Source organism: Mirounga leonina, unplaced genomic scaffold (assembly GCF_011800145.1).
Source record: "Mirounga leonina isolate KUSES-001 unplaced genomic scaffold, KU_Mleo_1.0 Mir_173, whole genome shotgun sequence".
NCBI lineage: Eukaryota > Metazoa > Chordata > Mammalia > Carnivora > Phocidae > Mirounga > Mirounga leonina.
This window is the reverse complement of record NW_023270447.1, coordinates 61,852,331-61,864,371: the sequence shown is the minus strand read 5'-3', so window position 1 is coordinate 61,864,371 and position 12,041 is coordinate 61,852,331. Positions and strand designations below refer to the sequence as shown.

General features: G+C 39.1%; 1 protein-coding gene across 6 annotated transcripts in view; it reads right to left on the bottom strand.

The window, feature by feature from the left end:
• Positions 1-12,041, bottom strand: part of HIVEP3 (HIVEP zinc finger 3) — a 447,252-nt gene that overhangs the window by 371,923 nt on the left and 63,288 nt on the right. Inside the window, exon 1 of one of the 6 annotated variants that reach the window (XR_004681693.1) lies at positions 2,284-2,413. The exons of the other annotated variants lie outside the window; for them this stretch is intronic. The gene's annotated coding sequence lies outside the window, so the exon portion shown is untranslated. Of the gene's footprint in view, positions 1-2,283; positions 2,414-12,041 lie in introns of those variants that run through there. 6 annotated transcript variants of the gene reach the window in all.

Sequence of the window (12,041 nt, the reverse complement as noted above, 5' to 3'; positions counted from 1 at the left end):
TCAGGATCCCAAGATCCTGACCTGAGCCGAAGGCAGATACTTAACCGACTGAGTCACCCAGGCGTCCCTGGTCCTGACCATTTTAGAACAAGGAAACCTTGTTTACCTATCCTCTTCTTTAAAAACAAAAATAATAATAAAATAGTACATGCCAATATCAAGAAACTAAAACCTGAAATTAAAAAAAAAAAGTACCCTTTACAACCCCAAGAATCTCATTTCCCAGAGATAATTTCCATTAACAATCTGCTTTCCAGGCCTCTGTGCAGGGAGGACAGAATCCCCAAACACTACTACCTCAAAACAGATAACTGAATACCAAGTAGCCAAAAAACAAACGCCTATCCCATACACGGACCCCTTCCCTGCGCGCCTGAGGTAGAGCATATGATTTGGGCCTAAATTAGGGGGTACATCACTTTCTTCCTGGTCACAATGTTAGTTCAACATGGTCACATGACTTTTTTAGCACAAGTGAGATGCAAAGAAGCTTTTGCTCAGCCTTCCAGAAGACAATCTAGTTCATTCTCACAGGTGTTGAGATTGAGAGAGTCTAAGGCTTTGACCTGCATTGTCTAAGATGGTAGTCACTAACCACATGTAGCTGTTGAGTATTTGAAATGTGACTAGTACAAATTGAGACATAATGTAAAAGTAAAAGGCACACTGGAATCCAAAACTTAGTAAGAAAAAGGAATGGAAAATATCTCACTCATAAGTTTTGTATTGATTTCATGTTGGAGTGATGGTGCATGGGACTCATATCCTATCTCTGTTGGACAGCACTGGTCTAGAACATTTGAATCCTTGACAAAGCCAGACCTGATGGTAGCCCTACCCATGGACTTTTCAGATATGTGAACTAATAAATACCTATTTTGCTAAAGCAAATTCTGACTGGGCTTTCTAGGACTTGCACCTGAAAGTCTTAATTGATATAATGTATAATCAAATATAGAATGATACTACACATTCAAGATACTACTCTTTTCATTGAACAACAGATCATGGGCATTTGTCCATGCCAGTAACCTTAACAGTAATGTGGCCAGATGTGCATAAAGAATTCCATATGTGGACAAATCACCCATTTCTTTTCTGTTTATACTATGGTGTCCAGTATATGGCACCAGCTTTCTTTCAGGTGCTCTGGTGTCAACACCTTTTTTTTTGTCTCAGGCCTTTGTACACACTTACCTTCTGCTGGAATTTTGTCCTCTCTTGGCACTTGTCTGCCACATACTCAAAGCTGAGTTCCCTTACTACTCAATTTAGAGTAGGTCTTCCTGTTATTGCCTCTCATAGCACCTCATCTTCTCTATATGTGTGGACCAAAATATATCACTGATCCTCAAACAACATAAGGCTATGGGCACCAACCCTCTGAGCAGTTGAAAATCCATGTATAACTTCTGACTCCCCAGAAACTTAACTACTAATAACCCACTGTTGGCTGGAAGCCTTACCAATAACATAAATAGTAGATTCACACATATTTCGTACATTATATGTATTACATACTGTATTCTTATAATAAAGTAAGCTAGAGAAAAGAAAATCATAAGAAACAAAATACACTCATAGTACTATGCTGTATTTATCAAAAAAAATCCACATGTAAGTGGACCCACACAGTTCAAACCCATGTTTTTCAAGAGTCAACTGTATATCAACTTCTTTAGATGTCTGTTTAATGTCTGTCTTACTCCTCCCCACTATACTATAAACAGCATTAGTGTACATCATGGGTATGTGGTTCAGCCTATCCCCAGCACCTGGCATAGTACCAAACACATAGTAAGTAAGTGCTCAATAAACATCTACTGAATGCCAGGAATGAATGTTAAAGGGGACAGGAGAAAGAGGAAGATCAAGGGAAGGTGAAGTAGTGTGGGAAGGGAACCCAGATAATCCAATGTAACCAAGCCACAGAAAGGGGTTGGTTAATGCTGTTTATCAGAACCTAAAGAAAATAAGGGTGAGAATAGGAGGTCTAGAAGGATTTTAATGTCAGCGGCTCCCTGGATTTTCCCCCAGGTATAAAAATAAATGATCAGAGACACAAATGGTGAAGTCTGCAGTTCAAGCTTTCCTGAACTTCACACAATAAAAATTCTGCCTGAGGTTTTTTTTCTGTTAGTGACAACATGGTTCTTAGATTCATTCTTATAACCTTAATACAAAAATATGGGAGGATCTGGGCTCTACTGAGAGTTTTTATATGACTCTGCTCTAAGACAAGATCACACTCTTGACCTCTGCTTTGTGGAACTTCTCACAAACCTGGTTGAAATGTTGCCCTGGTCATATCCCAGCCAGCCTTTCTGGATTCCTCAAAAGTGAAGAATATCTGCTCTTTTCTTGTTTACATTCTTGTTCTCACATGGGGTCTTCCTTGCTGGCTTTACTCATCTTATATAATACCCTGAGAAAGAAGAGAATTTTATGACTGAAACTCTTTAGGATTGATATATAATAGTCTCTTAATTATTCCTCTGGATGTGAAGCCTTGCTTTAAATGAGAATGTCTCTTTGTTTTGTTTAAATGTGATAGGTATGGAGCGCCTGGGAGGCTCAGTTGGTTAAGTGTCTGACTTTGGCTCAGGTCATGATCTCAGGAACCTGGGATTGAGCCCCATGTCAGGCTCCCTGCTCAGCAGGGGAGTTTGCCTCTCCCTCTCCCTCTGCTGTTCCCACTGCTCGTGCTCTCTCTCACTCACTCTCTCTCAAATAAATAAAATCTTTTAAAAAAATAAATGTGGTACATTTTTAACTCATTAATTTTATCATGGAAAAGCTGATAGAATTCATGGTGGGGGGGGTGGGAGGGATAGGGTGGCTAGGTGATAGACATTGGGGAGGGTATGAGCTATGGTGAGTGCTGTGAATTGTGTAAGATTGATGAATCACAGACCTGTACCTCTGAAACAAATAATACATTATATGTTAAAAAAAAGAAGAAGAAGAAGATAGTAGGAAGGGAAAAATGAAAGGGGGGGGGAATCAGAGGGGGAGACGAACCATGAGAGACAATGGACTCTGAGAAACAAACTGAGGGTTCTAGAGTGGAGGGGGTGGGGGGATGGGTTAGCCTGGTGATGGGTATTAAAGAGGGCATGTATTGAATGGGGCACTGGGTGTTATATGGAAACAATGAATCATGGAACACTACATCAAAAACTAATGATGTAATGTATGGTAATTAACAACATAATAAAAAAAGAATTCATGTTATATTTGTTGATATAAAGAACAGAATAAAAATGACATCTTTGAACTAAGCACTCAATTTAAGATCTAGAATATTATCCTTGAAGCCCTCTGTGTGGCGCTCTCTGGTTTCATGGTTTGTTTGTTTTTTAAAGAATGCAAACCACTTGATTAGAGAATCCAGCAACCTGGGCTTAGAGGAAATGTGGTGCTGTCCACTGAGCAGGTGCTGATGAGCCTTGAGAAAGGTGGGAGAGCCACCCTCTCTCCTTTTTTTTCTCTTTGAAAAAAAAAAAACCACACTTCCTCTCTTTCTCTTAGAAGGACTGGAGACAATTACCTATAGAGGAAGCAGGTACAGAGCCCTGAAATTCTGTCTCCTTCCTTTTCTAACAGATGGTTTCCATTATAGCTTACCAGGTATTTTTCCTTAACAGAATCAGGCATGCACTGGAAAAGCAAACATAGAACTGGCAATCACTGATGTATTATAGAAATAGAAAAATTTGATAGCTGGAAAACACCTCAGAGATAATTAAACCCAATCTTCTTGTTTTAGAGCTGAGAAAACCAAGGCATAGGACTTACCAAGGTCATTCAGCCAAACACGTCTTCAGTCTCCAAATCATTCTTTTTGTTTCCTATTTATGAGGCACCTGGCCTGACCTAGAGTATTGGTTAGTGTTTTCATTTAACAATATTAACAAAACTGATTTTTGAGCCACACATAAAAAGAAAATATATATTCATTTCAATGCAAAACACTATATTATTCATAACAGCATTTCTGCTTTCAATGAAGTCATTAAATATTCTATCACACTTTTCTGATATCCTGACATTTTTTGCCTCTTATTTCTACTTCTAATAAAATATATAATTGAGCTAAATCTTTTAAAAATATAAATACTTAAGCATACTTTTATTTATTTTTTTAAGATGCTATTTATTTATTTGACAGAGAGAGACAAAGGAAGGGTACGAGCAGGGGGAGCGGCAGGCAGAGGGAGAAAGAGAAACAGTCTCCCTGCTGAGCAGAGAGCCCCAGTATGGGGCTCAATCCCAGGACCCTGGGATCATGACCCGAGCCAAAGGCAGACGCTTAACTGACTGAGCCACCCAGGCGCCCCTTCAGCATACTTTTAAATGGTGGACACGATAATCATTAAGTTCTCTATCATATCAGGAACCTACAGGCTGCTACTATGCAGTTGGTTAACCAAAACCCTGAATGCCCATTAGGTGACCAGTACTGCTCCAGAAATGCGTCTTATTCAAGATGAAAAATGTTTTCGATTTTAGATTTTCAAGAATACTTGTATTTGTTTGTTTGTTTGCTTGTTTATTTTAGTCAATGGATTATATTTCTGTTATTCCCAAGGCACTTTGCTAGGCACTGTTGGGAATAAAGCAGATGCAGAACCAACTCTTAGAGAATATACAATGAAGAAATAGAGGAAAATGTTTGTATAAACAACTACAATATATGGCCTAAGAGACTGATCACAAACTCAAATGCTCACAGAGTCCAGGCGGATGATACGCATAAAACAAGGTGAGTGTAAGGCAACGGGGAATGCGGAGCTATAAAACAAATGGTCCCTCTAAAAGAATTTTATTCTTTGTTTTAAGGGAAAGAATGGAGAAAGAGAAGTTAGAGAATGTGAGAAGAGGGGGAAGAAAAAAGAGAGAGAACACAAGGGAGGAGAGCATGAAAAGAGAGGACAGAGAAGGAATAAAGATACAGTAGAGAGAAAGGGAAATACGAGGGGATGGTGAAAAGAGAGGAGGGAGGGGAAGGAGAAATGAAGATAAAAGAGAAGGCTGGAGAGAGAGGAAAAAAGAGGAGGAAAAGGGAGAAAGGTGGGGAGGAGGGAGGAAGGAGAAAGATGAGGAAGGGGAGAGCACAGAGAGAGGGAAGAGGTAGGGGAGAGAAGGACAAAGTATCAGGACTGAGCCCTGCGGAACTCCAGAACTTCCACACTGAGAGGTCAGGTAGAGGATGTAGGCAGACAGAGACCAGGGTGATAAGAAAAGACCTAGGAGAGCACGTGTCCCAAAACCCACAAGGAGTAAATATTTCAAGACAGAGAAGATGGTCAACGGTGTCAAATTTTGCTGAAACTATCTATTGGATTTGACAAAATTGAGGTCATTTGTACCCTTGACAAGAGCTGTTTCAGCAGTGTACTAGAGTTGGAGGCCGGGCTGAAGTATACTGAAAAGTGGATGGAAGGCAGAGAAAGAAACATTGCACGAAGACAACTCTTTCAGTAAGTTTTACTCTGAAGGAAACAAAGAAATTGAGCAACAGTTAGAGTGGGACAACAGTTAGAGTGGGACATTCTCTAAAGTGGGACAGGAAGAGGTGGTTTTTTAAAAGGCAGTTGATATCAACAAATGCCAATAAGCACATAAAAAGATGTTCAACATCACTAATCATAAGGGAAATTCAAATCAAAACTACACTGAGATACCACCTTTACGACAGCTACTATTAAAAAAAACAGAAAATAAATTTTGGCAAATATGTGGAGAAATTGAAACTCTTGTGCACTGTTAGTGGGAATATAAAATGGTGTAGCTACTGGGGAAGACAGCATGGTGGTTCCTCAAAAAATTAAAAATACAATTATCATCTGATCTACCAATTTCACTTCTGGGGATATACCAAAAAGAATTGAAAGCAGGGTCTCAAAGAGCTATCTGTACATTCATGTTCATTGCAGCATTATTCACAATAGCTAAAACATGGAAGCAACCCAAGTGCCCACTGATGAATGAATAAGCAAAATGTGGTATATACATATAATAAAATATCATTCATCCTTAAAAACAAAAGACACTGACATATGCCACAACACGGATGACCCTTGAGCACTTTGTGATTAAGTGAAATAAGCCAGTGACAAAATACAAATACTATATGATTCCATTTATATGAGATACTTAAAGTAGTCAACACATAGAGTTATAAAGTAGAATGGTGGTTGCCAGGGACTGGAGGGAGGGGGGATGGTGAGTTATTATTTAATGGGTATGGAGTTTCAGTTTTACCAAATGAAAAGACTTACGGAGATGGATGGTGGTGATGGTTGCACAACATCATAAATGTATTTAATACCATTGAGCTGTATACTTAAAAGTAGTTGAGATGATAAATTTCATGTTATATACATTTTATCACAATTTTAAATTGGGGGAAAAAATACCATTGATACCAGATCAGGTTTGTCTACTAGTGGGAATGATCCAGGAACGACAGAGCCATTGATGGTATAAAAGGAAGATGGCCAAAGGAGCCAAATACTAGAGAAGGGGAATGGAACCCAGACACACGTGAGAAGAGTAGTCTCTGAACTAAGGAGGGACACTTCTATCACACTACAGAGAAGAAGGAAAAGGGTGTAGATACCAGCATGGTGATAAATTTGGTGGTGAAAGTATGAGGGAATTCTCATCAGCTGGCTTCTATTTTCTACATAGCATATAGGGGAAGACACCATCTGAGAATGAGCAGGGAGGGTGAGAGATTTGCAGAGAAGGAGAAGGTATGAAATAAACCCTTTGGGAGGAGGAAAGCAATCCTACTAGAGAAACATTGTAAGAAGTGTAGAACATCCTATTATAATTTGGGATCATAAATTTAAAGCATAACCAGTCAATTCTGTTTTTATTATTTTCTCTAGCAAGGTCAGAGGCTCAGGGGGCCACAGAGAAACCATGAATCACCTGGGCATCTTGAGATTCAGGGTCAAAGATCTGGGGTGGGGGTGCCTGGATGGAAAAACAAATCAAAACCTAACAAAAATCAGTTACCTGTAAGAGAAAGGAAAGAACAGTGGGGATGGGATGGGAATGGGAGCTAGACCTCTCTGAATGTACCATCCTTTATGGTTTTAACTTTGAAAGCATGTAAATGTTGTAAATAATTTAAAAGTAAAACTAAATAGAAAGGACACAAAGTAATGTATGTGTATCAAAAACAATCTGAAATCTTCAGTGGCTTCCCACTACTACCCACTCAGTTTGGCATCAATGCTTTCTTAAGCCTGCCCCAGCTAGACATTCCCATCTTACTCCCCAGTGCCCTCTCCCCATCACCTACTGTATTCACATAGAAAATATTAACATTTTTTGAGTACCCAGTTAATTTTACCAGCTAGACCACACACCTCTTGAAAATGAAATCCACCTCGGATCCATTTTGGAAACCTTCAACGCTCAATCTCTAGTTACCATAACCTATATTGGTAACAATTGTGGCACCTGAAAGTTATTGGTTAGAAATTTTACATTTATTCTGAAGAATTCAAAGACTGAGCTCTTGATTATATAGAAAATATCTGACTGAAGAGTAACATTCTGGTTACAAAACAAAGACAATAAAGAAAGTAACCCAAGTGTCCATCTAAGGGAAAATGGATAAACAATGCAGCATATACATAGAATGGAATATTATTCAATCCTACAAAGGAAGGAAATTCTGACACATGTCACAACATAGATGAAATTTGAAGACATTAAGTGAAATATGTCAGTCTAAAAAGGATAAATACCGTATGATTCCACTTAAATGAGACTCCTAAAATAGTCAAATTCATAGAGACAGAAAGTAAAATGGTAGTTGCCAGGGGCCAAGGGTAGGGAGGAGTAGGGAATTATTGTTTCATGGGTTCAGAGTTATAGTTTTCCAAGATGAAAACAGTTCTGGAGATAGATGGTAGTGATGGTTGTATAACAATGTGAATGTACTTAATGCCACTGAACAGTAGTCTTAAAAATGGTTAAAGTGGGGGCACCTGGGGGGCTCAGTCAGTTAAGAGTCCAACTCTTGGTTTCGGCTCAGGTCTTGATCTCATGGGTCATGGAATCAAGCCCCGCATTGGGCTCTGCACTCAGCAGGGAGTCTGCTTGAAGATTCTCTCCCTCTGCCCCTCCCCAACTCCCTCTCTCTCTCTCAAATAAATAAATCTTTTAAAAATGGTTAAGATGGGGGCACCTGGGTGGCTCAGATGGTTAAGCGTCTGCCTTCAGCTCAGGTCATGATCCCAGGGTCCTGGGATCAAGTCCCGCATTGGGCTCCCTGCTCAGCGGGGAGCCTGCTTCTCCTTCTGCCTCTCTCTGTCTCTGTCTCTTATGAATAAATAAATAAAATCTTTTTTAAAATTGGTTAAAATGGTAAATTTTATGTTATCTATATTTTACTATAATTTTTAAAAAGATTTTAAAGCAAAAAAAAAATCGGCCATGGGAATACTTTTTAATGCTGGACCTTTTCATACCTTTTATTAATATGAACATAGTTTTAACCAAGGCTATCCTCTCTGGGACCATTAGGGATCACTTAAGAAAGAGAGATTTGACTTTTTGCTTAAAATATGGTACCACACTGTCCCCAAAAGAGTATCCAACAGAAACAGTCTACCCTGGGAATACTTTGTCCCCTGGGGTTTGTAGAACCAGTAGTTACACACAGCGGATTAATTTAAAAGCTTTTTCTAAGATTCTGATGGTTGTTCCTAATCAGGGCTTTGTATTGGCATTGATCCATAATATCTGCTTTTATGCCTCTGACCAAAATGCTCCTGAGTGGAAAGCCCTATCCTTCCCCTCCATCCCCACAGGAAAAATTGTTGCACTGTGAGCTACTACTGAGGTTGAGAAATCAACTGGGAAGAATTTACCTTCCCAAGGTAAAACTCTGCATCTTGTACAACATTAACACAAGATGTAAATAATAGGGGAAGCTGCGCAGGAAGGAGAGGAGAGGGATCCCAATCGATCTGTTGTAAACCTAAAACTGCTAAAAATAAATAAATAAACTCTATTAATTAAAAAAAATTAAAACTCTGCAGCTTAAATTCTTTGAGATGTTGGTAGAGCAATCAGTCTTATTGGTCCATTTGTATTGATTTACTTATTTATTATAAGTATAAATGATGCTTTCTTAATAAGGAAATGCAGTCTCATTTAAACATGCAATAAATCTGGCCAGAAATTGAAGGATATTTTGCTAGCCAGTCACCATTCCAACCATACTTGAACATTGGGGGAGGAGAAAAGGAAACATCATTAGATGCAATCGGCAAGTTATAATTCCCTAGTTTCTGCTCCTGACTGCATTGGAAACCCCACATTTCTAACACATAGCTTTGCTTCTCTTGTATCACTTAGAGAATACAGATAGACACACTGAGGCCCTTGACCATAAAGGCAATTAAATACTGGAAGAAAAAGGAGATTTGCTGAAATGCCCTTCTAAACATTATTTAAAATGGAAATAACAAGCTTATACTTCCAGCTATGATGAAGTAGCTGGGTATCAGACTAATTCTCCTGTTAAAAACATATATAAAAGCTGGCCAAAATAACACACCCACCCACCCACACACACACACACACACACACCCCCACTGCTTGAAGACACTGGAGGACAACCAAAACAGCCAACACTTGAGGAACTAAGATCCCAAAGAGCATAAGTGGTTCCTGAAGGGAGCCCTCTGGCATGACCACATTTTTCCCTGGGGACATTTATTAATATGAAAGGCAGGGCCAAATAGTAATCAGCAGTCTCAGTGGGTTGGAGATAGAAAAACAGATTCATGGACCACTGAGGAGGAGGGGCTCATTAAACACCAGACTTTCAACTGAAACTCTGGAAGAGCCATGACCTGTGATTAAGAACAAACTAGAAATAAGGGGGCCTGGGTGGCACAGTTGGTTAAGCATCTGACTTTTGGTTTCAGTTCAGGTCATGATCTCATGGTCATGGGATCAGGCCCCACGTCAAGCTCCACACTCAGCAGGGAGTGTGCTTAGGATTCTCTCTTTCTTCTGTCCCTCCCCCCTTTCTCAAATAAATAAATAAATCTTAAAAAAAAAAACTAGAAATAGATCAGTCTAAACTGGATCAAAGTGATCTTTCCTTGCTCTATCTGGGAAAATTAAATCCTCTCTGACTGGAGATATCATCCAGAGGCTCTACAATTTTTCATACATAATTTTCAGCATTCGATGAAAAAATACCAAACATTCCAGAAAAGAGAACAAAATGATAGAAAATCAAGAGAAAAACAGGTAGTAGAAAAAGAACCACAGGTGATCTGGAGTTAACAGACATGGACTTTCAACTTAACAGCTGACAAAATACTTAACCAACACTTCACAAGAAAAGAAGAATAACTAGGTTGCCAATAAGTATATGAAAAGAAACTCAAAGTCATTAATCATCAGGAATACAAATTAAAGCCACAATGAGATAACACTACAAATCTTAAGAATGGTTAGAAAAAAAAATATTAAATGTTGAAGATATGAAACAATTTGTACTGTATACATTCCTGGTATAAATGTAAATTGATGCAAACACTTTGGAAAAATTTTTTTGCATAAATTACAAAAACTAAACATACATATACCTTATGACCCCGTAGTTCCATTCCAGAGCATATACATAACAAAACGAGTGTTTGTGTAGCCAAAAGATAATAGCCAAGAATATTCATAGAAATCTTATTTATAATAGCCCAAATTACAAGTAGCCCAAATGTCCATCAACAATGGTATATTCCAAGGTAGCATATTCATCCAATAATATGAGACAATGAACAAGAACAAACTTCATCTATGTGACCCGTGATGATAAAGCTCATAAACATAACATAGAAAAAAAAAAAAGAAAAAAGAAAACATGCTGTATGATTCCACTTATGTAAAGATTAAAACCAAATAAAATTAGCCCATGGTGATATAAGCCAGAATAGTGGTTACATTCGATGGGAGCAGATAACAACTGAGAGAGGCACAAGTTGGACTTTTGGTGTGCTGGTAATGTTCTAGTCTAGTTCGGTGTACGTGATACACTCAAATAAAAAGTAACCAAAACATGTAGTTAGAAAGAAATTATTTAGGCAACTAAACATTCCCTAACAATGGAGGCAGAGGGCACTTGAACTGGAAGGTTCTGAAGACAGCTTTCACCTGGGATCCACTGGCCCTTGCATGGAGCAGCAGCTCTCCTTCAAGGCTGTCTTCCCACTCTCTCTTTCCCCAGCCCATCTATCTGCCACATCCAATTTGGATTTTACAGCAAGTGGTTAAATTTGTTTCACTTAACTTCCTGCTGCTTACGGTAGAGACCTCATCCCCAAGGCACCACTGTGTAGTTAATTCCTGGAGGTTCCCTCTCAGAACTCTTCCTCAAGCCCATGCCTTCTCGAAAGCCACGTTGCTTTCATTTGTCCTCTTTTATTCATTCATTCATTCTTGCACTGACCTAATGTGTATTTGTGCAGTGTGTCGTGCCTGCTAATGGCTATGAGAGGGGCTGAGGGTTGTGGAGGCAAGTCAGAGATGGCCTCTGATAACCAAAGCTTTTGACTTTCACCACCAAGTGCTTCCTACACAGAGGAGGCTTCCTACACAGTCTCATCAACAAGTTTCCCTCCCCACTCTGTCCTACCACCACCTCACAACTCTCTTTTCCAACACACATGTCTTTTACACTTTATTTTTAAGTAAGCAAGACAAGCTCATTAAAGGAAATTTTGGAAAATATATAAAACAAGAAAAGGGAAAAAGACCCTATCATTCATATTCTTAACACTCAAAGATTTTTAAGAACATAACTGTTTTCTTTATCATTTTTAAATAATGGCTGTCTTTCTAGTATACAAGTCTGATCACTATCCTCTCTTCCTAGAAGGTACTGAACTAGTCCACTGCCTGTGGGACACTGGTCATGGGCTGTGGACGCAAGGTATGCTGCACCACCCTGTCTCTGCCTGCACCATTCCCTATGCCTACGGTGCTCTTCCCTCACGTCT